This window comes from Saimiri boliviensis, chromosome 1 (genome assembly GCF_048565385.1).
Source record: "Saimiri boliviensis isolate mSaiBol1 chromosome 1, mSaiBol1.pri, whole genome shotgun sequence".
In the NCBI taxonomy this organism is placed as follows: domain Eukaryota; kingdom Metazoa; phylum Chordata; class Mammalia; order Primates; family Cebidae; genus Saimiri; species Saimiri boliviensis.
The window spans coordinates 276,669,753-276,680,491 of NC_133449.1; positions in this window are offsets into that span (position 1 = coordinate 276,669,753).

Here is a 10,739-nt window from a genome sequence, read left to right on the forward strand (position 1 = left end):
TGTAAGCTATATAACGTCTACACTAATAAAATTTCCATTGACATTAATAGATGAGCTTCTTATTGGCAGGGTGACTATGAAATAATTTCATCTCCCATGAAGGGCAAAGAGCAGAAATAAAGAAAATGTGTGCATAAGCCCACAAAAGTTTCCACTAAGTACTTGGTTACCTATAGCTTCAAATGGTCTCAAAATCTAGTTATTATGTTTATCTGAGTTTCTCTCTCATTCAAATCATTAATCTTTTTACCAAATAAATACACAAATTCTCTGGCCAAATAGCAATACGAGTTTTGTTATTACTATTACTTTTTATTTTATTTTTGAAAAATGCAGTTCTATTTATTAATTCATTGTCTAAAAGAAAAAAAAAGCATATTGAGAAGAAACTTTAATACTAAATTTTATCATTTAAACATCGTTGTTTTTGTTTTTCTAACCATGAATAACAGCATCAGTTTATCTTGGAAAAGTCTCCCTTTGGCCTGGAAATAACCATGTGAATAGTCTCTTTTGCAAGGCAAGAATGTACTCATTTTAGCAAGGGCATGTATATTAGGCAAAGCCGATGACACAGAAAAAATTCCATAAATGTATGTCTCCATGTTACTCCTTACCAAAGAACTTGGCTGTTTCAGGAATGCAACAGTACAAATTTGCCAAGAAGGGCAAGGGTCTCACAGCTACATCTCTTTGTAATGAAATTTTATTGAATAAGAAATCTTTGAATGAATTGGGTCACAGTGATCAAGGTGAATGAAAGCTAAGGGGAAATGTAGTGCCTGAGAAATAATTTGCCGTAAAGGTGAGAGAGGATTGAGTCATTAAGTACCTCACTACAGTTAGATGAACAATGAAGAGTGATTATTTGGTCACAGAATGGCCACACATAGCTCACAGACCTGTTAGCTACGTATTAAGAAAAAAAAAAAAAAAAAAAAAAAAAGAGTCTCTGCAAAGTATGTGCCCATGTGTGAATTGGAAGTACTGAAAAGTAAGACTTGGAGCGAAGCAGTTTTTGATATAAGGCCACCTTCACCATGTGTGACTTGGGAGTGACCTGCGTTATGTTTTGCAAGCCAGCGTGGCTTGAATAAATGAGTAGCGTATTGTACTATTATCTTGAGCCCCACCGTTAGAGACTGATGAGAGCAGAGAGCCGGCTTCACCTGCATCTACTACTGTGGTTAGTAGAGCCATTTCTTCAAAACATCTCATATCAGAAAGATACACCAGGCTGCTGCCTTGAAAGACTTAGTGAGCTGATCCAGAAGGCAGAAACAAGCATCAGGTAGGTCAAAAGGATTATCAGGAGCTGTTTCTGTATGACATGAAACGTCTATCTCATCTTCTGTTTCCCATGTACGACTGTGAAACTGTATAAAAACTGAGGGTCTTTCAAACACATATTTTTAAACTCAAGAAAACATTAAATTTTCAGGTAGGAAATACAGTATCTCTTTTGAAAGGAAGGTGTCACTACTTTTTAGACAAAATTTGTGAGATCCAGAACCACAGAAGTTATTCATTCATTCAAAATATATAGAACATATACTCTGTGCCAAGAAATATAAATGTGGTTAAATTTAAAAAAAAATTAAAAAATTATATTTGTAGGAAGAAATGAAAAAAATTATGTCACCCTGATTTTATGTGAATTTACTATTCACAATCTTTCCATAGCATATGATTTTAAAAGCTATTATTAACATACCCAATCTGGTGTTCCAAATAAAGTAGACAACAACGTGCAATTATTTCCACCATAGGTTGCCGCTATAATACTATTTTTGTAGAAGAAATTTAACAATGCATATAAAAAGTCTCAAAAATGATTGTGGAATCAGAATCTAAGAATTACTCTTAAAGCAATAATTAAGTATATGAACAATTATTTACATCTTTATCGCAGAGAATCATTTAAGACATAATAAATACCTAATAAAAGTTACAGTATAAACTGTTTTGGCCGGGCGCGGTGGCTCAAGCCTGTAATCCCAGCACTTTGGGAGGCCGAGGTGGGTGGATCACAAGGTCGAGAGATCGAGACCATCCTGGTCAACATGGTGAAACCCCGTCTCTACTAAAAATACAAAAAGTTAGCTGGGCGTGGTGGTGCATGCCTGTAATCCCAGCTACTCAGGAGGCTGAGGCAGGAGAATTGCCTGAACCCAGGAGGCGGAGGTTGCGGTGAGCCGAGATCGTGCCATTGCACTCCAGGCTGGGTAACAAGAGCGAAACTCCGTCTCAAAAAAAAAAAAAAAAAAAAAATTATTCTTAACATCTGTCTACAGAGGAAAAGTTATGAATAATGAGGAAGTCTCCGAAGGGAATCTGATAAATTCTATTGTCTTTATTAGCAATGTTTAATGTCCTTAGCTTCCAGGTTTTGGAGTCAGGAGTGGTGCAGCAGGTGTTCTTGACAGACAAAGCATAATTGTCACTGAAAAAGAGAAAAAATAATTTTACGATAGAGCTCTAAAGTCAAAATCTTCAAACTAAACATAGGTAATGTACATAATTTAAAAACACATAATTAAATTTTAACAGCTGCTGTCAAGGAAACAACATTATGCAAGTATTGTGGGGACACTCTCAAACTTTTCATATACATTAAAACATAAAGCTCTTAAAGTGAAACGAGTAATTTTTACAAATATAAAATGAAGTGTAAGTGAAAAGGTAATCAAATTTGACAATTAAAAATTTCAAAGAGATTAAATAGTTCTACAAACTAAGAGAAAATAATCATTGTTGAAAATTCAAGCAGAACACATATAAAACTGAAATCAGAGGAATATTCTGATAGCAAAGATTTTAATGATTTGAGTTATGTAATAAAAAGCAAAATATTTGATGATACAAAAATAAAGTTTTTGTAAGGAAATAAGGTACCATAATAATTGGTTAGACCATAGTGCAATTAGAGGAATAAAAGAAAAATGCATGCATGAAATGAAGAGACATATACAGAAAGTTTCTATAATTCATTTAAAAACACTCAAATAGAACTAAAAGAGAACAACATGATCTGCTTTTCAAACTATCAAACTTCCAAAAGGAGCATAAAGACATAAACAGCAACATTCATTTGAAGTCATGGCGCAGCAAAACAAAAGTGAAAAATAGAGATATTCACGCACACATACATATGTGTGTATATGTGTGCATATATCACATGTATTTTATAGATACACACATATATATTTTATATAGAGACATATATACATATATAGAGACATATATACATATATATCATACACACGTGCACACACACAGGCACACACACACACGCACACACACACACACACACACACACACACGTATATGTATATATAAAACACCAGTCAAACTGTTTTCAGAAATGTATCATCCAGTGAAGAACCTTCTTTTGTGTTACTGGCAGAAGTATGAATTGCTGCAACCATTTTGAGAAAACAAAAACAAAAATGCACGACAGTCTTGAAATTCTATTAAAGTAAAAAGAAAAACGAACAACAAGGCAGACTAGCTCAGGCCAAATAATTCTACTCTAAGGATTGTATCCTATAGAAATGGAAGTACCAAGTGCTAGGATTAAAATAAATAATAAAAACATTACCTTAGTGGAAGCAGGTGGGCAACCCACGGTAAAAACATTTACCGAAGGCTGAAAAGATACAGCTTTTAGGTGGACAAAAATAAAATTACCTCTCCAAATCAGATATTTAGAGAGATTTTCAAAATAATATAAAATTAGATGGGGGAAAATTTTCTGGTGTTTCATAAGTCTGTAGGATGATTATAATTAACAATAACATATAGTTTCCAATAGCTACGAGAAGGATATTGGACATTCCCAATACAAATAAATGATGAATGTTTGAGATGGTGGTTATGCTATGAACCCTGATCTAATCACTGTACATTATATGTATCAAAATCTCACCATGCAACTCATAAATAGATGTGATTATTATTTGTAAATTTAAAAAAATTAAAGCAACAAAAATCTAACTAGAGAAGAATACATGCTCATATTATTTAATGTTAATATTTGAACCCCTTTACCAAATACCTTAAACTCCTACTGAAGTAGTATATTGATAAAACTCTTCAGTCTTTCATTGGTAATTGGGTATATATCCGTATCCACCGGTCTACAGTGTTGGCCTGTAGACCACTATAAAGCCTTTGAAAAATGCTGGTTCTTGCCTTATAAATGCATTTCTCAAAACCTGAGTAAAGGAAATATATTATGTACCCTCTGGGATTTATTTAGTAGTAAGTGAGTAGATTCAACATAATAAATCAACTTCAGCATTCTCACATCCTCAAATCCGAGGATACTTCCTTCTGTGGTACTCTAAGGATGTTCTAATATCTGAATTTTAATGGAGATTACTTTTCGGTTTAGATTTTTATATAACTGATTATTATAGCTGCTGCCAGCTGCTATGTTAATAGATTGAACCCACTTTTTTGGTTTATTTAGCATTTTTCTGTCAATATTTTCAGCCTGATCCAACATTACATCCCTTTCACCCTAAATTGGCACCCATAAGATTGCTTCTCTTGATTATTCTCAGACTTCTGTTTATTATTCTTTCATTATTGGCATGTAAGCTACCATCTCATGAATTCCAATACCTGACTTCCTTTGTGAATCTGGCTGAAATGTGAGTCTAGTCATGTCTTGAGACAGTGAGACTGAGGGGTAGTTCTTAATGCGAACCAGCATTTCCTTACAAATCAACAGTTTGATTGAGGCTGTTATAGGACTGTTAAGCAAAGGATTTGTCATTAAAATATAATGCAGATTTTAGAAAGCAACATTTTTTGAGAGTAGTGTATATCCATCTAACATGACTTATATACAGAGTAAAAGAAGCAAACAATACATAGATTATTTAGTAAAACTACCATGTAATAAAGGTATAAGAAAGTGTATGTAACTCAACAAACAAATTCAAAGTCACTAACCGTGAAAGCAAGAACATGTGTGCAACCACAGAGAGTTCTCCAGGTAGCTTCAGCAACACAGATTATGTTTTTTTTTTTCTTTATTTATATTTTAAGTGTGTAGATATTCACTGTAGTAATAGAATGCTTCATGGCTATTTAATTTAGCTTTATACATTAAAAATAATAATCTGTACACATTACTGTTCAACTTGAGAAATAAACATGCAAACATATAAAATATGTGTCTCTTTTTCATCTATGATTTAATGAGCAATCTGTAATAAATATCTCATAGAAAGACACACAACAACTGAAACTGATCTTTACTTTATTTCAACTTGTCCAAATTGTTGCAAAACATTTTATCATTGTAAAACAAATCAAATAAATAAAATTCAAGGTAAAATTATATGACTACTAGAAATAAAGCATATTTAATTATTTAATTTCTGGAAGACTAAGTTAGATATGTAAGAAAATGTGAAAAACATGTACTGGATTGGTTGGGTATTATGCTTAGGGCAAAGAAAATTAAACAAGCGTAACTCCAGTCTAATCAGGAATAAAGTACCAGACAGCTCTCAACAGATGGGCATTCTACAAAGCACCTGACCAATCTGTTTCAAAACTGTCAAAATCAACACAAATAAGAAAAATCTGAGAAACTATCAATAGGAGAGGAGTCTAATGAGACATGACAAAATAATGTCATACCCTAGATAGAATCCTGGAACAGAAAAGGACTATGGGTAAAAACCAAAGAAACCTGAATAAAATGTGGTTAGTCAATAATAAGTGTTAACTTTTGTTCATTAATTAGAATTAATATACTGTGATGGTGTGAGATGTTAATAATAGAGGAGAAAGGGTAGGGAATTGGGCATATTACAACTGTCTGTACTTGCTTCATAATTATTCTATAAATCAAAAACAATTCTAAAAAATAAAATTTACTTAAAATTTTTATTAAGAAGTAACTCAAAACATTGTCATGGAAGTAATATGGTCATTAGGCTGTATGATCCAAGTGATTAAAATTTAAATATGCCTGTATAGCTTTAGGAGAAAATATATCCAAATTATCAGTTAATACATTTTGTTTAAAATTAGTCAAAATTGTTATTTCTAAGAAAACTATTACTAACACAATTTTAAGATATGAATTAATAAAAATCCAGGATGACTAATTTCTGCAGAAAATACTATTAGAAACTGAATATTTTTTTCAGGGGGGGAATATTTATATATACATTTGGTAAATGTGGTAGAGGAATGGACCAGTAGGTGCCATTTATGTTTTTACCTATTCAATCCAACATAAATTGATTATTTTTAATTCAGCAATTCAACTTAAGTAGGATAATAATTGGAACATTTCTTCTAATTAGACATCTTATACAGATTACAATATTTACAGTAAAATTAGAGGCATCTTAAACACATTAGTAATAGTATAAAGATATTTTCAGTTCATAATACTATTATTAACATCTTTGAAACAGTAAGTTATTTAATGTGCTAAAATATTTTTTCACTATCCATCAGCAAATAACATTGTCTTCTGTGGTGAACATTCAAAATATTAAACCTAGGATAAAATATTAATGTTTAAAGAGAAGAAATATATTGATTTTTATAAAGATGAAATCATTACTGTGTTATTTCATATAATGTAGTAATAATGAACATCAAGATATTCAACTCAATTTTTTATTAGCTCTCCACTTCTTATTAAAATAGAATTTTTTATTCAAAGATTTTATCATATTGATTCTGGTGTCTTAAATGTCCCTGAGTCCATTAGAAAACTCTCTTTTTTAATTTGCTGAAAAGGAACATCATCCTGTGTCCTTGAAGTAAAAATCACAGTGCTGTTACATCCTGATAACTATGGTTTTGGCTTGTACTGGGGCAATGATATGTAAATGATGTGTTGTTTCAAAGTGTCTGCAAAGCATATTGGAGGAAGATAAGCTTGAAGTCAAAGGTTAAATATGAAATTGAACTGAATGATCTCAGAGAAAACTGAAGTGCTGACAACAGCAGCACAACCCAATCCTTGAGTTGACCTCAGCAGCCTAGGCAGCCTGCAGCCCTATAATGATCTAAGCAAATTAAAAAGAGATAAAAATGTGCTAGCGTTTTAGCAATAAGCTGTTAAGCAAAATCATATGAAGTAGTGCATCTTATAAAAGAATCCTGAGATATGTAATATCTTTATATATGCGTTAAACTCATGGACATTCGCTGCATTTGCGTGCGGATTAGGTAACCAATATTTTATATCATTGCCAGATAAAACAATAGTTGTCCATGTGTTAGTGTATGTTTTTGTGGGGATCTCTCTATGTATTTTACACAAATATTATTATACTCAATATTTACACAAATATTATTATACTATGTATTTTACACAATAATATATATACTATGTATTTTACACAATAATATTTACACAAATATTATTATACTATGTATTTTACACAAATATTATTATATTATATGTATTATATTATACAATTTCTTAGATAATAAGAAAAATTCTCTATAAAGAAAGTAAAAACTTATGAAAAAATAATGTGTAATTGTCTATATATGTGCATATTATAAGGATAAACGTCATTTCCCAAAATCTGAATAATCATAGCAGAATTTCTAAAACTAGATTTTTAATGGTTAAAAATATATGCTCCTGGCTGCCAGGGAATTTACATTTATTTGCATGAAGTCAATTGACAAACAGTTACTTACAAGGTGCACTTACGTGCATTTATCTTAGGACATCATAGACCACTGTATGAAGGTAATCCAAATATAGAAAATAGTCTGGAAGCTGAATTACACCCTAGTTCCTGGTTCTTTTACCTCCAGATAAGGGAACATGAAGGAGGCACAATGTAATGTTACACAAATTATATCAAAACTGGCATATGGAGAAGTATTCCAGAACCCCTTGAAACAAAGGGATTAATATATAAATGGAAAGACGTGCTTTACCACACTTTAACTATTTATGGTAAATCCTTTCCCACCACCTTTAGAAACCTATGCATATAAAGTGGTATTTTTCTGAGAGTAGAAGAAAACTGCACTATCAGCTGAGAAAATAAAGATACTAAAAATAGAACTGGTTAAAAAAAAAAAAAAAAGGATACAAGAAAACAGAAAATGTGAGGCATGTGAGATCTTTGGGTCCAAAGAAATGGATGAAATAGAGGGCATACTGAATTCACTGTAACAGTCCTGAGATTTTGCTGAGAGTGAATACGAGTACAATTGAATCCTCGGGGTTTCCTAATTGAGTTACGATTTGGGAGAGGAACTAATTATTCGTACCTATAGCTTAGATATATTGATACATTTCTCATTTGTAACATTTTCAAAAAGTTATAGTTATGTTAAAATTAATTGTTTCCTGGTCGTTAGCCGATTTTGCCGATTCTATACAGTTTATACAATTCAAGCTAAATATGTGGATATTCTCTATCCTTTTTGGAGCTTTTGTTTTTGACATTTCTCTCATATTAATCTCCTCTCTAATGAGAATATAAGTTTTCTGCTGGTTTCCAAGGTGGCTGTTTCCACTCTTTATCAATCAAGTTCTTAATTCAAAACCCTACAAATGGCCAACAGATGTATGAAAAAATGCTTAACATCTCTAATCAGCAATGCAATGAAAATTAAAACTGCAATGAGATATCCCCTAAAATCTGTTAGGGTCACAATTTTTTTTTTAATTATACTTTAAGTTCTGGGATACATGTGCAGATGATGCAGGATTGTTACACAGGTATACACATGCCATGGTGGTTTGCTGCATCCATCCCCCCATCACCTACATTGGGTATTTCTCCTAATGTTATCTCTCCCAATCCCCCAAACCCCTGCTATCCCTCCCCAGCCCCTACATTTCCCCAACAGTCCCCAGTGTGTGATGTTCCCCTCCCCACGTCCATGCATTCTCATTGTTCAACACTCACTTATGAGTGAGAACATGAGATATTTGCTTTTCTGTTCTTGTGTCTGTTTGCTCAGGATGATGGTTTCCAGCTTCATCCATCTCCCTACAATGGACATGAACTCATCGTTTTTTATACCTGCATAGTATTTCATGGTGTATATGTGTCAAATTTTCTTTAGTCAATCTATTCATGATGGGCATCTGGGTTGTTTCCAAGTCTTTGCTATTGTACACAGTGTCACAATGAACATACCTGTGCATGTGTCTTTATAATAGAATGATTTATAATACTTTGGGTATATACCCAGTAATAGAATTACTGAGTCAAATTGTATTTCTAGTTCTAGATCCTTGAGGAATTGCCACACCATCTTCCACAATAGTTGAATTAACTTTCTCTCTCACCAGCAGTGTAAAAGTGATCCTATCTCTCCACATCCTCTCCAGCATCTGGTGTCTTCAGATTTTTCTAATGATCACCATTCTAACTGGTGTGAGATGGCATCTCAATGTGGTTTTGATTTGCATTTCTCTAATAACCAGTAATGATGAGTACTTTTTCATATGTTTGTTGGCTGCATAACTGTCTTCTTTTGAATATTGTCTTTTCATATCCTTTTCCCACTTTTTGATGGGGTTGTTTGTTGTCTTCTTGTAAATTTATTTTAGTTCTTTGTAGTTTCCGGATATTAGCCCTTTGTCTGATGAGTAAATTGAAAATATTTTTTCCCATTCTGTTGGTTGCCAGTTTACTCTAATGATTATTTGTTTTGCTATGTGGTAGCTCTTAAGTTTAATTAGATCACATTTGTCTATTTTGGCTTTTGTTGCCATTGCTTTTGGTGTTTTCGTCATGAAGTCCTTGCCTATGCCTATGTCTTGAATGGTTTTGCCTAGGTTTTCTTCTAGAGTTTTTATGATGTTAGTTCTTATGTTTAAGTCTTTAATCCACCTGGAGTTAATTTTGTATAAGTTGTCAGGAAGGGGTCCAGTTTCTGCTTTCTGCACATGGCCAGCCAGGTTTCTCAGTACCATTTATTAAATAGGAAATCCTTTCCCCATTGTTTTTGTCAGGTTTGTCAAATATCAGATGGTTGTAGATATATGACATTACTTATGAAGCCTCCGTTCTGTTCTATATCTCTCCTTTGGTACCAGTACCATGCTGTTTTGATTACTCTAGCCTTGTAGTATAGTTTGAAGTCATGTAGTGTGATGCCTCCAGCTTTGTGCTTTTTGCTTAGGACTGTCTTGGCTATGTGGGATCTTTTCTGGTTTCATATTAAGTTTAAGGTGGTTTTTACAGTTCTGTGAAGAAGGTCAGTGGTAGCTTGATGGGGTTAGCATGGACTCTCTAAATTACTTTGGGTGGTATGGCCATTTTCATGATATTGATTCTTCCTAACCATGAGCATGGAATGTTTTTGTATCTGTTTTTGTCCTCTCTTATTTTGTTGAGCAGTGGTTTGTAGCTCTCCTTGAAGAGGTCCTTCATGTCCCTTGTTATTGTATCCCTAGGTATCTTAATCCCTTTGTAGCAATTGTGAAAGGGAGTTTGCTCATGATCTGGTTCTCTGTGTGTCTGTTATTGGTGCACAAGAATGCTTGTGACTTTTACACATTCATTTTGTATCCTGAGACTTTGCTAAAGTTGCTTATTAGCTTAAGGAGATTTGGGGAATAGACAATGGGGTCTTCTAAATATACAATCATGTTGTCTGCAAATAGATACAATTGGATTTCGTCTTTTCCTAATTGAATACCCTTTTTAAATTTTTCTTGCTTGATTTTTTCTAGCTAGAATATCCACTACTATGTTGAATAGGAGGGGTGA